The sequence below is a fragment of the Bos indicus x Bos taurus genome, chromosome 2 (genome assembly GCF_003369695.1).
Source record: "Bos indicus x Bos taurus breed Angus x Brahman F1 hybrid chromosome 2, Bos_hybrid_MaternalHap_v2.0, whole genome shotgun sequence".
NCBI lineage: Eukaryota > Metazoa > Chordata > Mammalia > Artiodactyla > Bovidae > Bos > Bos indicus x Bos taurus.
This window is the reverse complement of record NC_040077.1, coordinates 23,766,124-23,787,995: the sequence shown is the minus strand read 5'-3', so window position 1 is coordinate 23,787,995 and position 21,872 is coordinate 23,766,124.

Below are 21,872 nucleotides of genomic sequence, written 5' to 3'. Positions count from 1 at the left end.
TACTAAAGAATTATAGTATGTAGTCATAATAACATAAGCCTTTCCTTTCTGTTTGCTGCAATGGGCAGGCATATATTCAATTAAGCATGATTTTGGCAAGATAAATGTTCCATTTTCTATGAGAGAATTAAAACTAGCAGGATATGAGCACAGCAAGAACTTAATAAATGCCAAGGAAAACTTACTCATCATCAAGAGAGTAATTGTCAGGAGACTCTACTGAGTAACACTAGAACTTCTCAGTGAATCTGAGCTATAAATAAATTTGGGCTTGGAAACACATCCCTTAGTTCTTGGATATCGTCAACGGAATCTTTCACGTTTTTTCCTGAGACACTGACTTTGCATACATACCTTGCCCGAATTGTTATTCTGACTATAAGAGTTAGAAGCACTACATTGGATTTCATTCCACGAGGCCACTAAGAGGCCACTTGAAGGATTCAGGTCACTGCGGCCTGTTTCCAGGCAGGTTCATTCTGTTCCGATTTGTTTTCCTCATGCCCAGCACAACACTTGGCATATAATAAGTGCTCCACAATTACTGATCTAATTTAATCAAATATTGTTACCCTATTTCAGAGGAAATAAACCTGCCTTTTTATTTCCCTTTTGAATTTTTGTTTGTAGCAAAGTAATAGATGTACATAATTAAAAAGTCATGGCTCATAACAAAAAAAACATCTCCTGCCTGTTCTATCCCCTTATCCCCACCCCCAAATTCTGCTCTACAGACACAGGCATCTTCTGGTTGGCCAGCTATTTCTTCTGATATTTCTATCCAAATTTGTATGTCAAAGTCCCCACAAAAAAATGTCTTGAGATGAAACTTTATTTTGATTTAAAAAAAGGAAAAAAGCTGAGTTCAATAGAAACTTGACAGGCAGGTGGCAGCTACCGAAATGAGTTCAGTCCAGTGAGTTTCCCAAGGGTTTGAGCCCTTGGGGTGTGAAGGGTCAGTTGCAGAGGAGTTAGTCTTGGGTGGTTGGGCTGGGAGTCAGCAGGTGGTGTCTGGGCAGGGCTGGGAGGAGACTTGTAAATCCAAACACATTCAAGGCAATTGGTTTGGTACCTGAGGTGAGGCTAGTGGTTGAAACAGTGTGTAACCTATCTTTCCAGAGTTGCTGTTCAAGGAACTCTTGATGATACTGATACTGAAAGTGCAAAGGATGCCATGCTGCAGGCTGATTCGAATTTAGAGATGAGCCAAAACAGAAAAGACGCTTGTTTCTTATGGTCAGTTCTACAACAAGTGCTGTGTTCTTGATAATCTTTTTTTTACATAGAAATGAAACACTTTAACTCTCAATGTATCTAATGTTTCACATCATAATATACTAAATAAATACTACCTTTACTATTATTTCATTTCCCCACACATTTATAACTGATGGTGAGAAAGTTTAAATGTTCTGACAAAAATGTTGAAGGTCATGGAACAGTCATATTGTGAATATTAACGTATAGACAGTGAAGGTGGCTTTGCAGTTTCAGTTCTCACATTCATTTTTATGATCTCACCCTCCTGCTCAAGGCTAGGACACCAGTAAATGAAACCGAGCAAGGTCTGTTTCTTCTCTTTTCCCTATACCTGCCTGCCCTCTGCTGGAGGTGCCAAAGATTAATGAACTTGTCCAAAGACTGTCAAGTTATGCCTAGATGGTTAGCAACCTTTTTTTCTGCCCTGTCCTACCCTTCACTGTCACCCTTGAAAGATGGAAAGTGTTTCCCATCAGAAGCAAGGATATTCTAATTCTTGGCTGGATTAGTGGTTTTATTTACTGGTGGGGAAAGACTCTGACGCCAGTAAACAATCACCAATTATGTAACTGAATTCTCTTAATTCTGTGCTCAGAGTGTAGCCTTCCCATGCAAGCCTGTTGGAAGCAATGCCAGAAGTTATTCAATCCAAGGCTGGCTGATGCCAGCATCAACTAACATTTTTACTTTTGCTGCATAACTAAGATATTGTGTTGTGTTGCAAATGTGAGCTCAAACACCATCATCATTAAGCAGAGATTGGATTTTTGACTTAGGCCAGATTTCACGTGACATTTTTTTCTCTTTGTTCTATTTCTGCGGTTGTCTTCACCACCTGGATAATTACTCCCAGAAATGTTTAGTGTTAATAGTCACTTAAAGACGTCTAGTGACTGATATAAATAGCTCTACAGCCGTTCAGTTTCTTTCCAGAATGTCCAGATCTGCTTCCAGACTGTATAAGTTCCAAGATATTGTATTAATCTCCTCTTTCACCCCCAATCCTGCACAGTTTATATTCCCATAGCAGCAATATCACTGCCCTACCCAGTGATCTGGCACAGGCTAAATCCATGAGAAATCCTGAATAAAATTTTTGTTAAATGTATGAATAAAATAATATTCCTTTTCTTTAGTGAAGGAACCAAGGTTAGTATCACTCAGTAATGAGAACAGAAACTGAAGTATGGGCAAATTGTATATCTATAAACTTACAGAAGACTATTAAAAACTCTCATCAAAAGAGGAGATTTAGGAATATAAACTTTAAAAAATTCTTATATCTGCTTGTCTCATATTTTTGTTGTTTTCAAAAGATGTGTTTATTTATGTAAAATATAGTCATGTTAAGACAACAAAGGGAATAGGCTTTTTAAAAGATAAAGTTAGAAAGTGTTGTCTTAAAGCTCTGAGATTTTTTTTTTTAATTAATTAAGTAATTAATTTTTGGCTGTGCTGGGTCTTTGCTGTTGCCTGGGCTTTCTCCAGTTGCAGGGAGTGGGCTCTACTCTTCCTTGTGGAGCTCGGGCTATTCATTGCGGTGGCTTCTCTAGGCTTCAGTAGTTGTGGCACACGATCTTGGTGGTTGCAACTCACCGGCTCTGGAGCATGGCTCAGTAGTTGTGGCACACGGGCTGAGTTGCCCTGAGGCATGTGGAATCTTCCTGGACCAGGGATCGAAACCGTGTCCCCTGCATTGGCAGGTAGATGCTTATCCACTGCGCTATGAGGGAAGTCCCGCTCTGAGAATCTGAATTATCTTTCTTGTTAGAACTCTTGGATACTGGGTGGTCATTTATTTTCAGATTCTTCTGCAATAACTTCTAACAAATATTAAAAAAGAACAAGGTAGTAAATGATTTTATTTCTAATCTGTCAGTAGTTTGCAAGTAAATTAACAATCAACGTGACTTTCTATTACACAGGGGATTTTTTTTTTGGCAAGAATTCTGCAGACATCTCTGACCATAAGGAGAGTTATTATTTCCATTTTATATTTAGAGAAATAAAGACAAATGAAGAAATTGAAAGAAATGCTTAGTTTTATAATAGATCTGGGAAGAGAACACTGGGGCCATTGATTTTATTTCGTTAGAGTGGTGAATTTTTTGGCTTATATACTCCCTAAAATAGTTTTCAAAAACAATGTGTCTTCTCAAACATTTTATGTTAACATCTGAAAGTTTTCCTCATAAATTTATATAGTAGCAAAGGCTGTAGTCCTATTATAATACTGAGGCTTTTAACAAAAACCTATTTATTGCTCTACTCTGTTGTAAAGAGGGGAATTTCCTTGCTACTCTTCTTGATTTTTTTTTTTTTTTGACTAATCTCGTAACTAAATTGACATAAGACAGATTAACAGGAGAATTTTTTAAAAAAACAGATATCACTCATACAAATGGAATCTTACAGAAACAGGACCTAAAAAGTGACCAAAGCAGACAGCTTTGATACTTTTTAGACAAAGAAACAACAAATTTGTAAGGAATGGACAGAACAAAGGAATTTAGGCTTGGATTCTTAATCAGTGAAGAATCTAAACAGAGTTTGGGTTTGGGGTAATAAATTAGCAAAAAAGCAACAAGGTTTATTTGTACAGGCTTCTCAGCTCTGAATTCCCTATCTCTAGCCATAAGGCTATGTCTCTACCTCCAGAGGCAGGGAGGGCACATTTCACAGGAGAGATTTATTTCCTGCTTCCAGGGAGACAGAGAGAAGGAAGGTCAGAGTGTTCTTGCACCAACTGTTTCTCAAACAATATAATTCAAAATAATCAATGTGCCATCATGGCGTATTTTGGGATGGCCTGCACTGAGACTTAACAACTCTTTTTAATGTAGACAATATAATCTAAATACCAAAGCAATTTTATATGCACTGTCAGTACTCCTAAAACCACATGAACATGCCATTTATGACACATGGATGGACCTTGAGGGCGTTATGCTAAGTGATAAAAGTCAGAGAAAAGGACAAACACTATGAAATCTCACTTTTATGTGGAATCTCTAAAAAACCTGAACTCATAGATACAGAGAACAGATTGGTAGCTGCCAGAGATGTGGAGCCAGGGTAAGACAAAATGTATGAGGTTGATCACAAGGTACAAACTTCCAGTTATGAAATAAGTCATGAGAATATAATGTATTGGAAGGACTGATGCTAAAGCTGAAACTCCAGTACTTTGGCCACCTCATGCAAAGAGTTGACTCATTGGAAAAGACTCTGATGCTGGGAGGGATTGGGGGCAAGAGGAGAAGGGGACGACAGAGAATGAGATGGCTGGATGGCATCACCAACTCGATGGATGTGAGTCTGGGTGAACTCCGGAAGTTGGTGATGGACAGGGAGGCCTGGCGTGCTGCGATTCATGGGGCCGCAAAGAGTCGGACACGACTGAGCGACTGAACTGAACTGAACTGATGGTGACTCTATTTAATAGTACTGTGCTGCATATTTGGAAGTTGCTAAAAGAGTAGATCTTAAAAGTTCTGAACAAAAGAAAACATTTCTAACTATGTATGGTGATGTTAGCTAGATTTGTTGTGGTGATCAGCTCACAAAATATGCAAATATCAAATTATGTTGTACACTTCAACCTAATATGTTATATGTCAATTATATCTCAATAAAAATATGAAGTCTCTTTTTCAACATTAGGAAAATTTACATTTCCTGTTCCCCCTTGAACTTGTATGTCTACTTTACTCATTGAATTTTTTGATATTTGAAAGTTTAAAAAGTGAATCATTTTATCATAATTTCCTGCAACAAAAATTATGTATATGCTGAAATTTAAAATATTTGCTTCCTGAAATGGTAAAGCCGAGTGTTAACTCTTTCTTCTAGATTAAATTATCATCACCATTATTGTAAGCAACTAAATATAATGACATAAATGCATTATTAAAATTGATACTGGTTATCATAATAAGTAAAATGTTACTGGAACTATATCTCTTAATGAGATGGATGGAGACTTTTTCCTTTTTAATTAGTCCATATATTAATAGATATGTATCACTTATTGCTAAAACATGACAAGATTCTGTGGAAATTGACAGCAAATCAAATGATTGGGTATTTTTACATGTTGAATTTATGAAAATCATATTAATGACTGTTTACAGTAGAATCCACAAATATTCTTGTTAAGCTGATATCTAACAAGTACATCATAGGGTAGAATAAACTGGTAGAAAGTGGCTAAGCAAGAAGAACCAGCAGGAAATGCATCCAAGTAAGAAATGAATATGCAGTGTCAAATTATGTTTATGCAGTAGCTTATCACAAATTTTCTCTTATGAGTCTGGATGACTGTACAAGAAGATATAAAACACTAATGCACTTCTGATACATGTTCTAGAGACTTGCAAATGTAATACTGATCAGCAGATAATCATGGAATGTTTATCTCTTCTTTCTTGAAATCACACAGCTGGGACACAAACCAGTGCTTTGATCAAGGCAGTGTCCCTGTAGGCACTCACAGCCTGAAATCAGGCCTGCTGGCAGGACTCCAGATGGGTGAGAGGTCTGCCTTATTTTAGGAAGTAGGATAGAAGTGACTGGGAGTGACGAGCTTGGAAAGACTAGGCACAATGCCTTGATCAAGCGTAAGTGCTCAGGCAGATCAGATTTAAGCAGAAGTAATACAGACTCTGAGCGGCTGGAAATCACTCCCCTTGAAACTGTCTAACATACTCTATTCCCGCAATTCCTGCACAAGCTCTAGTTTGAAGACCGCAGTAGAGACCTCTGAAATCCACAGTGTATTTTAAGTTTTAACTTTTTAGAGAGCCCAGAGACACAAAGTCTGGCTAGGAAGCTCACCAAGCTGCCCTGTGAGAGACCGTCACATAACCTTGAGTCATTGTATGACAATGGCCTTCCTCAGGGAACTGTGATCTTTCTGACTAAATACTGAGCTAGGATGGTAGGACATGGGGCAGATAAAGTCTGATGGATGACTATCCAGTGCTTTTAATAACTTTCTGTCTTTGGGTGATTGTTTATTTCCATAAGAAAAAAAAAAAAAAAACTCGTTACATGTGAACTGGCTGCTCAAGTAGTATAATAAAAACCATAATGTAATGGATAAATTCAGACAAGGTCATAATCATGTTAAATATACATTTATTTTAAGATCCCTTGAAGGGCTGGAGTTTAACTGTTAAATGAACATTCTTTTAGTGTTCTAGAAATAAAACTATGATGCTATTTTTCTGTTATTAAATAAATGTGTATTTTACAATCTAGAGTATCATAATTGTGATTAATAATAGGTCATTAGAGAATATTTCATCACATTATAATGATTTTTAGCCTCTATTTTTAAATTGGCATAATTTATAAGGCATTTATAAAATTTTTGGAAAAAATTCAATCTGGTAGCAAAGGAACACAATGGACAACCTGCCCCTGAGATTTAGGAAATGAAGACAGATGGATGTGTAGATGGCACACTTATTAAGAAGAAGGTGGAATTATGTTGGAAACAAGACTTTGGTGAGTTCCCAAGATGGTGATATAGAAAGATCCTGAGCTCACCTCCTCTCATGGGCACATCAGAATTACAACTATTAACAGAAAAACTCCCGATTAAGAAGACTGGAACCTACCAGAAAAGATCTTCTACAACTAAAGGTGTACAGAGAGAACCACAGTGAGACGGGTAGGTGGGACGGAGCTGTGGCACAGTTGACTCATAGCTCCAGGTGGACCGCCCATAATTACAATTACAGAGAATAGTTATAATTGCAGAGGTTCTTCCTAAGGAGTTAGGGTCTGAGTCCCACTTCGCCCCTCTCTCCACCAGCCGCCCCCCTCCCCCGCCCATTAGAGCTTGCTTTTGGGAAACCCAGAAGGCTATGGGAAACAGAGACTCCATTCTTAAAAGATAGAGACCACATGGACACTGGGGCAGGCAGCCATCACTTTGGAGCCCTCCCTCTAGCTTACTAGCCTCACTGCTCACCAACCTGGGGACACCAGCATTGAGAGACACCTCAGGCCAAGCAATCAGATGATGAGACAGCCCCCTCTACCAACAGACAGGCTGAGCCCACAGCCGCACCTGGACATGGCCCTGCCCACCAGAGGGCACAAGACACAGCCCCACACACCAGCATGCAGGCACTAAACCCAGGACCCCCAGAACCCTGCAGCCAGAGACCCTGGGAACCAGTTCCACCCTCCAGCTGGCAGATGTCAGCCCCCATGTTCCCTGGGTCCTGGCCCTGCCCACCAGCAAGCCTGCTCGAAACTAGCCTCGACTACCAGCACTCAGACCCCAGCCCCAGGACAACCACAGCCCCACAGCCTGCCAGAAGTCCAGCACCAGCTCTGGGTCTGGCTGGGCCCTGGCCCCTCTACCAGCAGGCCAACACCAGCCTTGAGACACTCTGGGCCCTTTAGATAGCTGCCGTGGGATCTGGCCCCACTCACCAGTAGACCAATGCAAGCTTTGGGGCGCCCCAGACCCTGCAGGCAGCTATGTCAGGAACCAGCTTGTCACCAGCTGTGGGACCACTGGGCCCTGCAGCCAGACCCCAGGACCCAGCTGTGCCTGCCAGTGGGCCAGCACTGCCCCAGCCTATATAAAATTTGAAAAACTATGTAATACATCTGAAACTAATATAATGTTGTAAATATTGTACATTAACTATGCCTCAATAAAAATTTTTTAAAAAAGAAGCAAGTCTTTGTGTTTTTTTAAATGTTTACTTTGCCCGTATATTCACCTTCATTTTCCTCAGTTTACACCATTTCCATACGCTTGGCTCAAATATACACTTATTACTCAAATAGCTGCTAGGTTGGCCAAAGTTGATTCAGTAAACAATTTTTTCCCCTATTTTCTAGAATTAATACAAAGTTGACCAGTTAACAATGCAGTGGTTGGGACACCCATGCCTGCACAATCAAAGCCTAGAAACAGGGACTTCCCCAGTGGTCCAGTGGTTAAGTCTATGTGCTTCCAATGTAAGGGACTTGGGTTAGATTCCTGGGCAGGGAATTAAGATTCCACATGCTGTGTGACAAGGCCAAGTATATGTTTGTATACAATTTTAAAATCATCTTTTTTAATGCACAGTTTTTAGTGTTCAGTTCATACAACATAAAGTTGTATGACTACTATCATACTCAAGATATAGAATAGAATCATTATCTCAAACATTTCTTTTGTAGTCAAGGAATCCCCACTTATACTCAGATCTTAGCAATCTTGGATCTGTTTTCTGTCTTCCTAGTTTAACCTTTTCCAGAATGTCCTATAAATGGAATCATACCATAGAATGAAGCTCACACACTCCCATCCCCCAACCTGGAACCAATCTGGATTATTCCATGAGCAAGAAATAAACTTCTATTGTGATTCAGCTATTATACAGTTTGAGGCCAATATGTCACAGCAAATAGTCAACCCTAACTAATACACTCTCCTTTCCTTCCCTTGTTAGATCACCATGTCAATACTCTCTGATTACAAGTTTGTCAGTTATCTGTAGGTCATTCATAAGAAACATTGTTCCAGGTTCTTGCCATTCATGTGCAGATGAAGTTGAGAAGCCAAAAACTAGATGGGATTTCAAAAGAATTCTTCTTAAGTGTTGTAAAGATTTATCTTATGTACTGACTTCAAATTATTACTAATTTGCTTGTAGTGCTGTGCTGGGAAGTTTTCTGGGGTAGTGTCCAGGCTAATAGGAAAGAATACTGTGATTAATTATCAGTAGCCGTTACAAGCAAATGAGGTAAGAGTGATGGCACGGGTTCAAAAAATTTTGTCATCCCTGGGGTTAAGCCAATGCCTTGGATGCATTCAGAAGGCCTTTTCTAACAGTAGGTCCCAGACTTGTAAGTCTCAAGTAAGAGGAACTTATCATGAACTCAACATCTTTGCTATGACCCTTATGTATATGAATTTGTGTGATTTATTGGCAGCTGTAACACGCGAACTTATAAAGAAAATTTAGTCTTTTCTCTGCCTAGATTCTGGTACCTTAGTTCAGAAGTCAGGTATTTTCAGGACTTGAAAGTTCTAAAAACACTGTTGAAGGCACACGCACTGTTACCATTTGAACAGTGGCTAAGCAAATGATTTTATCCTCTAGGACTGTGCCCTAGTATCTTTAAATCTATGACCAACTGACTCCCTGTTTGGTTTACAGACCAACCTGGCAAATATAAGGAAATAAAGAATAGGAAACATTCCTTTTATATAGATCAGCCATGGGTGGTTAAGGGGCTTCCCAAGTGATGCTAGTGGTAAAGAACCTGCCTGCCAATGCTGGAGACATGAGACACAAGTTTGATCCCCGGGTAGGGAAGATCCCTTGGAGGAGGGCATGGCAACCCACTCCAGTATTCTTGCCTGGAGAATCCCATGGACAGAGAAGCCTGGTGGGCTACAGTCCATGGGGTTGGACACAACTGAAGTGACTTAGCACATGGGTGGTTAAAAAGCAGACGGACCCCTTCTTTCTACTGCGGGACTTAGAGTTTACTTATAGTGGCTCTCAAGTGCTCGGATTTCTTAAGCTGCTTGTTCTTAGTTACTATTTTCTGGAGGACAAAATTATGAAATTCAGATATACATACCTGAGTGCAACAAATACTGCACCCAAACAAAATCTCAGCTTGATCTCTTTAACAAACACATTAAAGATTTTCCTATTTTCACAGGACATGAAAAAGAGTAAAATTTTTCTATGTAAAAGAAGATTGCTGAGTATAGCCAAGAAATTCAAGTCATTTCTAATCACGAGGAAAGAGTCAGACACATCTAAATTGAAGGATGTTATGCAAAATAACTGGCTTAGAGTCTTTAAAGTGGCCAATGCCATGAAAGAATTAAAAAAAAAATCACTGTTGAGGGGGTTGTTTTAGATCAAAAAAACTAAAGATGAGTAAAAACTAAATGCAATTTGTGACCCTTATTTGAATCTTGTAAAAATCAGAGACAAACAAGCAAAAGACAAAAATGACTCTTGCCTGGAGAATCTCAGGGACAGAGAGCCTGGTGGGCTGCTGTCTAAGGGGTCGCACAGAGTTGGACACGACTGAAGCGACTAAGCAGCAGCAGCAGGGAAATTTGAATATAAACTTTCCATTGGATAATAGGATGTAACAATGTTACATTTCTCAAATGTAGTAATTGTAGAAGGTAGAAGAATGTCATTGTTCTGAGATGATCCTTGTGATAGTATTTAGGACCATGGTGTTAAAGTGTCTGCCACTTACTCTCAAATGGTTGAAAATATGTGTGCATATTATACAAAGAGAGAAAAAAACAAATGGGGTGACAGTTGGTAAATCCAGGTGAAGAATACACAGGCATTTCTGTTCTAGTCCCCCAACTTTTCTGTAGATTTGAACGTTTTCAAATGAGAAAGCTGAGGAAAATAAATAAATCAAGGAAAAATAAGGTAATTTGCTTTTATTTCATCAAATTCAATGTTTAAAATAGGGATGGCAATTGTTATTTTTAGATGTCTGAAATTTTAAAAATAAACAGAAAATTTGGGAAGTGGGGGGAATTACCCTATTATTTCTAACTCATGTACTATACTTTTCCTTTCCAATCTGTTCCTCTGTGCATAAATAAATAACATCACATTGTAATAATTTTCATCATTTTCCACCTAACATTACAATTTCAGCATTTCCTATAACATTACTACTTAAGCACTTACAATGACTACTTTTAATTTGAGGGAATTCTTTTGAGGGAATAGGTATTTTCTTTAGTAGTTCCACAATTTAGACTTCTAATAAACGTGCTTCAGTGGCATTTTTGTACACAATTTTTTCTACATTGTGGATTCTAATTTTGATATAAATTTCCACAGGTGAAATTTCTGGATCAAATGACCATGTATAGAAGACTAGAAACACTTTGCTGTTATTCTTTTAAACTGCTAGTGAGAGTGGGAGCTTGATAAAAGTGACTCATTTCAACAGTTACATTTCTTTGAGCCTGAGTATTTTTAGATTACTAACCCTCTTTCCTTGCCCCCATCCCACAACTAATTGGGGGAGCTTGAGTCTTTCTTCCCCACTATCTACTCCTTTAGATGTGCTGTTTCAACCTAAGATCCTGGGCACCAAGAGGTCAGTGAGAGTGGTGGGGTGTCTTTAAGCTTTTCAATATTTTACCAGCCTAACAAAAATCATACATAAACTCACAATGAGGCTCAAGCGAGTGAGTTTAGAAGTGCAGTCTCGGGACTTCCCTTGCGGTCCAGTGGTTAAGACATTGGGCATTCAAGGCGGGGGTCATGGGCTCGATCTCTGCTTAAGGAAGTAAGATCCCACATGCCACACAGCATGGCCTAAAAAAAAAAAAAGTGTAATATTTGGCCCCAGTCAATCCTGGTGATGACTACAACCCAGTTAACAGTTCATTGGCCATCTGAGGCCCTGAAGCAGAGCTCAACCGAGCTACTGTCAGGTTCCTCACAGATTATGCGAGATAGTAAGTGTTTTTTGTTTTAGCTGTTGAGTTTTAGAGTAATTTGTTATGCTTCAATAGATAACCAATACAGACTTTGGAAATGGGATACGGCCTTAACAGAAACATAAAATATGGACAAAAGGATGTGAACAAGTACTTCAAGAAAGAAGATGTCTAAGTGATCAATGAGCAGATGAAAAGAAGCTTATCCTTTGTTGTCAGGACATAGCATGCTAAAACCATGATTAAATAACTTTACACACACACCAGACAAGGCTGAAATGAGATTGACAATCTAAGTGTTGGTGAGGATATGGAGTAACGGGGACTATCACGCATCACTGGCAGGAGTGTGAAGTTGGGGCAGTCACTTTGTAAAATTAATAAAGTTCATATCAACCTACCCCTATTAACCCAGAAAGTACACTCTTGGGTTTAGACCAAGAGAAATGATTGGATACGTTAAAAAAAAAAAAAGTATATAAATATCCTTAGCAGCTTCATTCGATACAGACCTAAACTGCAAATAACCCAAATATTTATCAGCAGGAGAATATGTAACAAATTGTGATATATCCAGGAAATGAAATATTACCCAGCAATAAAATGTGAAATATATATATATCTCAATTTGGATGAATCTCAAAAGCATCATTTCAAGCAAAAGTAGTTCACACTGTATGTTTCCATTTATTTAATATTCAAAAGCAGGGCAAACAAGTCTGCAGCGATAAAAATGAGAATAGCCATTGCCTCAGGATGGGTAAGTTGTATTGACTGGAAGACAGAAGGGAATTCTCTGGGGTGATAGAAATATTCCACATTTTGATATGGATGGTCACACAAAGCTAAACACATGTATCTTAGCCCATCTGGGGCTAACAAGGCACCAGAGACTGGGTAGCTTATACTGGGTTGGCCAAAATGTTCATTTGGGTTTTTGGTACACTACTGCAGACAACCCAAATGAATGTTTTGGCCAACCCGATTATTAATGGGAATTTATTTCTCACAGTTCTGGAGGCTGGATGTCTGCGATCAGAGTACAAACATGGCGAGTACCCTCTTCTGGATTACAGACTTCTTGGTGTATCCTCAAAAGGAAGAAGGTGACAAGGGAACTGTTCTGGACCTCGTGTGTGTGTGTGTGTGTGTGTGCGCGCTCAGTTGCTCAGTGGTGCCCAGTTCTTTGTGATTCCATGGACTGTAGCCCACCAGGCTATCCTGTCCATGGAATTTCCCAGGCAAGAATACTGGGTTGTCATTTCTTCCACCAGAGGATCTTTTTGACCCAGGGATTGAACCCACGTTTCTTGTGTCTCCTGCACTGGCAGGCAGATTCTTGGACCTTATTTATAAATTAAATATCTGCCTTCATGGCCTAAGCACTTCCGAAAGGCTCCACCTCCTAGTACTATCACCTTGGGAGTTATTTTAACATATGTGTTCTGTGGGGTCGGGGGAGATATATTCAGACCATAGCAGTACATAAAAAAATTCATGAAATTATACTCTTATGATTTGTTAATTTTACTACCTAAATGTAAATTACAGTTCAATTATATATTGTGTTTTTTTTTTTTTTAAAAGCCTAAGTCCTTTCTATGGCCTATAAATTTCCAGGGAGGGTGTCTTTGGCTCCCTCTTTGAGTTTATCCCTTGATACCCTTCCCCTATTCACTCCCCAAACCCACTGGCTTTCTTCTTGTTCCTCTAACACATCAAGTACATTACCACCTCAGGGCATTTGCATCAACTCTTCTCTCTACTATAATCTCTGTCCTCAAATAACCTCTCAAATATCACCCTTCACTTTGTTCAGGTCTCTGATTGTCATAGTCATGTTTCTCTGGAAAACAGAGTCACAGGCAAGGACTGTTAGTGCTTTATTTGGGAGATACAACCCAACACAGCTGGTCACTCCGTGTATTAGTTTCCTAGAGCTGCTGTAACAAAATACCACAAACTGGACCCTGTAAAACAGCAGAAATAGATTATTTCACAGTTCTAAAGGCTAGTCATCAAAAATCAAGGATGTTGGCAGGGCCACCAGCCATCTGAAACCTGTAAGGGAGATCCTTTCTTGCCTCTTCTAGTTTCTGGTGTTGGCTGGCAATCCTTGATGTTCTTGTCTTATAGATGCATCGTTCCAATTTCTGATTCCACCAGCATATGACCATATTCTGTGCATCTCTGTCTTTTCTTCTTCTCACAAAGACATCAGTTGCATTGGAATGGGATCCACCCTAATAACCTCAGCTTGACCATTGACTACATCTGCAAAGACCCTATTTCCAAATAAGGTCGCATTCATGGGAGACTTCCACTTATCTTTTTGGAGAACATGATCCAGTCCATAGCACCCAGTAAGCGGGCTTAATCACACAGATTGACTCTAGATTGGCTGTATGGCAAAACCGTGCAGCCAAATAGTGCATCAGAGGGAGCAAGGGAGAGGGCTTATCTGCCTGGTATCCTCCAGTTTCCTGTCTACCACTGGTCAAAGTTCATTCAGGGGAATTAAAGGCTCTGCTTTTCTGGATGGCATCATTTGGCCCCACTGGCAGATGCTCAAGAAACAAGGCCCTGCAGTTTGGTTTTTCAGCTGAGTTTGGGGAGAGAAGCCATGTTCTAGGCCTGTGGCTGGGAAACCATGGGCTGTGGGGAACCACAGGGCTCTTCACCTGCTGTGGCAGCTGAGGAGGAGCAGCTGGCTGAGGATGAGACAGGTGGTGTGTAGATGGGTCCCATGCTCCGCTCAGATGCCACCTTGCCAGGGAGTTCTTCTTTGACTGCTTTATACTAAAGAGAAGTTCCATCTCCATCTCAGTATTCCTTTATTTTACTTAATTATTCTTCATAGCACTTCTTTCTGCTGGTCATACGATACATTTATGTGCTCGTTTACTCTCTTTCATGTTACCCACTGTAATTGCATTCATGAGAGCATTTGTTCCCTCAGTGCCCAGCACAGTGTGTGGCACATGGCAGGGACTCAACATATAGTTGCTGAATCGAATGACTAGGTGAATTGATGGGTGTAAAAAATGAAAAAGCCTCCACCTATCTCTCCAATCTGTTGCAGGGTTACTGAGTGGGTGGGCATGGGGGCAATCTTGGCATAGTCAGGCCTGTTGTAAGCAGGTCAGGGCCTAGGTTCATGTGAAGGGAAGGCTCCATTTCCCGTGTTTAAATAGTGCAGCTCCTGGTGGAGGTGAGGAGTTGAGGGAACAAGGGCAGGGAGGCCTCTGGGTCATCAGGCAGGAAAGCAGACAGAGCTGGCACCTCCCTGGTGTGAACGTGGAGAGGGGAAGGTGTGTGGTGCCCTTGCCCTGCAGGTCATGCTGGGTAAAGAACCATGTCTTCACTTCTTGACCTCTTTCTCAACCTTCTGAGATATTTTCTGTTTCTGGAAGTGACTGATACTTTTAATCCAGAATTGCTGGTAAAAATCTTCTTGACTTGTATAGCACTACCAATTTTTGATGTGAATATTGGTGCCACCTAAGCAGAAGAGCTCAACTCATCATCAGGCTGTTGCCCAGTTAAGATGTGATGTGTACTGCTTTTAATGATAATGACAATTCTCTGTTTTATTTCTGTCAAGTTCCAGTGCTCTTGGTTTAATGTAACCAATAAGATGTTTAGTCACATTCTCTCTTTTCTATTCTTATTTTCTCTGTGGAATCTACAATATAAGTAATCTGGTTTTGAAATCTAAAGGAGCCCATACTGGGTTACAGATGAAGAAGAAATTACAACAAAAGCTAGGTGACTGTAATTCATTCAAAATTGCTTTTAATGGTAATTTTCTCTATTAATATGAAAATGTGTATAATAACACAGCTAGAAAATTTCCAAGCTGAACAATGTACCACACTTCTCTCACACAATATCAAGAGAGTAATATCAGCTCGTTAATTCACCAAAATTGTTATATTCCACTAGAAAATAGGCCTAAGATGAATGCAGTGATAATGTGACATTTTCCTCACCCCAAATTATTTATCCAAGTTCCTTAGTGTTACTTCACCACTCACCTTGAGGAAGTGGCACACAAAACACTTTCACATATAAAGGGGCCTTCCTTTGGCCCACGTGGAATGTTGCACAGGTTGTAAGGTTATTCCTTACACCTAGTTTGGATCTGAGTGATGTGCATAACAGTGATTTTTGCTGGTCTTGGTTCCAGAGGAATAGTCTATTCTGGAAAGGTGGCCAGTTGGAGCATTCATGGTTTTTCACAGCTCTCTCCCACTAGGCAGGAAGTTCTTCTGTTGAATGAAATAACACAACAATGCCAGTCTTCTACATAGAAGTAAGTATGTTTCTCTAGTAGACAATTTTACTTCTGGAGCAAGAGATTTTTCTTCTTTTAGGACTTGCTTCCATAACTAAGTCACAAATTTTAACTGAATAATTTTTGAGACAGATGGTTCTTTTTAACTATACCTCTTGACTGTATACTTTATCTTTCTGTGAAGTGTGCGTTGTGTTAGACACTCAGTCGTGTCCGACTCTTTGCAACCCCATGGACTGCAGCCTGTCAGGCTCCTCAGTTCATGGAATTTTCCAGGCAAGAATACTGGAGTGGGTAGCCATTCCCTTCTCCAGGGGATCTTCCCAACCCAGGGATCAAACCTAGGTCTCCTGCATTACAGGCAGATTTTTTTTTTTTTTTACCATCTGAGCCATCAGGGAAGCCTGAAAAGCAGATCCACTTGTAGCAGAAGTGGGGTTCAAACCCACAATGATATAAATCCATTGGATCTTAAGGCCAATGCCTTAACCACTCTGCCTGGTACCTGCATCCTTCTGTGAAACAAGGGCCTAGAACCATATATAGACTCTTTACAGGGAGTGTAACCACTGCCAACTTAAACTTTTACATTGATCCTTTATGAATCTGGAAATTGAAGGCATATAATCCCAAGCTTATTTTTTCTTGATTTCATAATATTTTAATGTTTGCTTTAATTCCAGCGCCCCCCAAATTCACAAAGAAATGTAGTAGTACATAGTTTAGTAATGTAAATATTTGGGTCATTTGTGGTTTTGCCTTATGGATAAAATTTTTTAAAAATAATATTTGTTACTGTAGAAATTTTAGTCACTTTCCTATCCCCACTTATTGCTGTTTTGAGACTTTAATCCAAATATACTCCCCACCAAATTCACAAATCTTCAAAGTTTTAAATCAAAACCACAAAGTTCTTTATTATAACCCACAAATTGGGGCTTTCCTGATCAGATATTTTAAATCACACATTTCTTCTTTAGAAAACTCAGGGGACCAGTGAGCTGCACTTCCCTAATGAGTGTGGTATTCCTTACAACTCCCACATGGACAGCCTTGCCTGGAAAAGGCAATTGTCTTGGTTGAGTAGGCATTAATGTTGAAGGTATGAAAAAAGGAAGTTGACTCGATTCAGTTTTCACTGGCCTATCCAGATGCTAAATTCAAATTTCATTCGAGGCACCAAAATATAACAGATGTGAAATTCCAAAGTAAGGTGCCAAGAGGCAGAATTTCAATCAAATAACAAAGATCAGTTTCATGAGGCTAAACACCTCACCCAAAGGAGTAAATGAAAGTGTCTAGAAGTGGAAACGGAGGGAGGATTCCATGAGGAGTATTTTCTTGGTGAGAGCTGTGCTGTGATTCCCATCAAAGGATCAAGGGTAGGGAAGGGAGGGCTTCAATAGGCCACACATGAACAGTTCCCTACAGCTGAGGGTTGGTGGCAGTGGGGACAGGGGGCTGATGTCTGACTTGACTCTAGCCCTGGAAGTCTTAAAGATCAGGAGAGAGGGACTGGTGAGCATCTTTGGCAACGGTGAAGAGTGCTGTAATTAGGATTGGTCTGCATTCAATTTATTGGAGCCAAGTGGGCACGAGTGTTTCTATTGACCAGCTGGGGCCACACAAGAGAGAACCATCCTATAGCCACTTTAAGTCCTGCTCAGAGGACGCCTGGGATGTGAGTAGAGGATAAACTGGGACTCCTAGGGAGAAAGGGAGTTTGGAGGGGGCTTCAGGAGAGCCAGATCTGAATGGGGAGTTAGGTCTGTCACCAAATGAGTGACACCTGCTCATGTTCCAAGAGCCAGCAAGGAGGCTGCCCAAGAATACATGAAAGCATCTGAAAGACACCTTTGTCAGTCCCAGAAAATGTGATGACATCTTACAACTATCCCAGCCAAGTAACTGTTCCTTTCTTCACCTCCTCTCTTTACTCCTCTGTTCCTAGAAGAGTAAAAGCCAGCAGGTATTAAGTACGAACAGAGATGAGCAAGGAAAGAAGAAGCTGACCACATCCTCCTTCCTGAAGGCTGGACACCTGCTTGTGACCAGCTCTAGATGGTGGTGGAGGAGGATAGAATTCTTATCTTTGAATAAAGACTGAGTGATAGTTGGTCAGTCATGCCTGACTCTTTGCAACCCCATGGACTGTAGCCTGCCAGGTTAGTAATACATTGGTTTGGATAGTCTCATAAAAGAATAATGCTTTATATTACCTATAAGGGAGAGAAAAAACTATATCCAGTGGTAATGACAGAATTACCCTCATTGAGCAAGTTTAAAGGGACAGTGTCCCATGTCTGATTCTAACTTTTGCTTCTTGACCTGCATACAGATTTCTCAGGAGGCAGGTAAGGTGGTCTGGTATTCCCATCTCTTTCAGAATTTTCCACAGTTTATTGTGATCCACAAAGTCAAAGGCTTTGGCATAGTCAATAAAGCAGAAGTAGATCTTTTTCTGGAGCTCTTGCTTTTTTTATGATCCAGTGGATGTTGGCAATTTGATCTCTGGTTCCTCTGCCTTTTCTAAATCCAGCTTGAACAACTGGAAGTTCTTGGTTCACGTACTGTAGAAGTCTCACTTGGAGAATTTTAAACATTACTTTGCTAGCATGTGAGATGAGTGCAATTGTGTGGTAGTTTGAGCATTCTTTGGCATTGCCTTTCTTTGGGTTCAGGATGAAATCTGACCTTTTCCAGTCCTGTGGCCACTGCTGAGTTTTCCAAATTTGCTGACATAATGAGTGCAGCACTTTCACAGCATCATCTTTTAGGATCTGAAATAGTTCAACTGGAATTCCATCACCTCCACTAGCTTTGTTCATAGTGATGCTTTCTAAGGACCACTTGACTTCACATTCCAGGATGTCTGGCTCTAGGTAAGTGATCACATCATTGTGATTATCTGGGCCATTAAGATCTTTTTTGTACAGTTCTTCTGTGTATTCTTGCCACCTCTTTATATCTTCTGCTTCTGTTATGTTATACCATTTATGTCATTTATTGTGCCCATCTTTGCATGAAATTTTTCCTTGGTATCTCTGATTCTTGAAGAGAAATTTGGTTCCAAATTGGAAAGGAGTACATCAAGGCTGTATATTGTCACCCTGCTTATTTAACTTCTATGCAGGGTATATCAGGTGAAATGCTGGACTGGATGAAGCACAAGCTGGAATCAAGATTGCTGGGAGAAATATCAATAACCCCAGATATGCAGATGACACCACCCTTGTGGCAGAAAGTGAAGAAGAACTGAAGAGCCTCTTGATGAAAGTGAAGAAGAGAATGAAAAAGCTGGCTTAAAACTCAACATTCAAAAACTAAGATCATGGTATCTGATCCCATCACTTTATGGCAAATAGATGGGGAAAGAATGGAAACAGTGAGATACTTTATTTTCTTGGGCTCTAAAATCACTGCAGATGGTGACTATAGCCATGAAATTAAAAGATGTTTGTTCCTTTGAAGAAAAGCTATGACAAGCCTAGACAGTATATTAAAAAGCAGAGACATTACTTTGCCAACAAAGGTCCACCTAGTCAAAGCTGTGGTTTTTCCAGTAGTCACATATGGATGTGAGAGTTGAACTATAAAGAAAGCTGAGTGCCGAAGAATTGATGCTTTTGAACTGTGGTGTTGGAGAAGACTCTTGAGAGTCCCTTGGACTGCAAGGAGATCCAACCAGTCCATCCTAAAGGAAATGAGTCCTGGGTGTTCATTGGAAGGACTGATGTTGAATTGAAACTCCAATCCTTTGGCCACCTGATGCAAAGAGCTGACTCATTTGAAAATATCCTGATGCTGGGAAAGATTGAAGGCAGGAGGAGAAGGGGATGACAGAGGATGAGATGGTTGGATGGCATCACCGACTCAATGCACATGAGTTTGAGTAAACTCCGGGAGTTACTGATGGACAGGGAAGCTTGGCATGCTACAGTCCATGGGGTCTCAGAGTCAGACATGACTGAGTAACTAAACTGAAATGAACTGAACTGAAAGGGACAGTAAGAGAAAACATTAAAACTGCTATTATAACTTCATCTGGAAAATACAGTTTCTTCCATGAATAGGTTATATCAACAGCCGGAGTGATGGTTAGATGTTTTTTAAATAACCCACCATCTATGAGGTACCTAAAACACGGTGAATCAGATTCTCCCCTTACATGGATAGGAGTGAATGTTCAATCTTCAATAGAATTCCCAGAATGGAATTGGTGGCTCAGATGGTAAAGAATCTGCTCACAATGCAGGAGACCCGGGTCGAACCCTGGATCAGGAAGATCTGGAGAAGCGAATGGCAGCCCACTCCAGTATTCTTGCCTGGAGAATTCCACGGACAGAGGAACCTGTCAGGCTACAGTCCATGGGGTCACAAAACGTTGGACACCACTGAGCGACTAACACTTTCACTTTCTTTTTTTCAATTACTGCGCTGTTGATCTATTAATACACATTGCAATAACCTATAGCTGTCCTATGGAAATGGTAGAGCTAGGCTTAGACTGAATGCAGGAAAGATTGTGAGATTAAGTTTAAAGAAGTCCTTGGAAAGCTTTGCTGTTTCTCTAGGAGGCACATTTATCCCTTGTTCTCTACACAGTGATCACTTGCAATTTACAAAGGTCAAGGCCCTTCAGTATAAGTGATCGCAATTGATAGTCACCAAATCCCTGTAAAATGCAGCAGGTAGATTCTATTTATCTTCATTGTACAGAGAATAATAATAATAATAGCTAAGAGTTATTGAGTGCATACCACATGGTTGGCACTTATGTTAAATGTTTTACAAGCAACATATTCATGTATAACATCATTAATTTCTCCACTTTACAGGTGATGAAATAGGGTCTTAGGCTAAGCAATTCATTTTAAGTGTTTACTTAGTAGAAGATGTGGAGAAGGCAAGGGCACCCCACTCCAGTATTCTTGCCTAGAAAATCCCATGGACGGAGGAGCCTGGTAGACTGCAGTCCATGGGATCTCGAAGAGCTGGACACGACTGAGCGACTTCACTTTCACTTTTCACTTTCATGCATTAGAGAAGGAAATGGCAACCCACTCCAATGTTCTTGCCTGGAGAATCCCAGGGATGGTGGAGCCTGGTGGGCTGCTGTCTATGGGGTCGCACAGAGTCGGACACGACTGAAACGACTTAGCAGCAGCAGCAGCAGCAGCAGTAGAAGATGAAGCTGGAATTTGAACTCAGTTGTCTGTCCTCAAATTCCTAACTTTGAACCTCTTCTCAGATGAACAAAATGGAACTCAAACATTAAGGAACCCATTCAATGTTCTACAACTAGTAAAACAGCATTAACACCCCTGGGTCTTACCCATTTCTCAGCTCATCTCCTTAGAGATCAACAGTGGAGATGTTTAGCTCTCTAATTGAAGGCTAAGCTATAGGAAGGAGATTAAGCAGATTTTTGCCAATCAAAATAATAGGCCTCAAAAGAAAGTGTTACTAAGGGAGTAAATTTTAAAAGTTTTCATCAAAAAAACCACAAAACTATAGCTGTGTGTGGTACTGTATGTTACTAGACACTGTGGCAATCATTTGCAATGAATACAGATATCAAATCATTATGTTGTATACTTGAAACTAATATGTCAATTATATCTCAGTTTTTTAAAAGTTTAATTACATCAATATGTTGGAATATTTCATAGCCAGTAAAAATTTTTAATGAAAATTTCATTTAAACACACAAAGCATTTTTCCATTCCAAGTAGAAAAAGTAGCCTATAAAATAATGCTTTCAAGTCTGTATGAATACATGTATTGATACACATGTATGGGCTTCCTAAGTGGCAGTAATAGTAAATAACCCACCTGCTAATGCAGGAG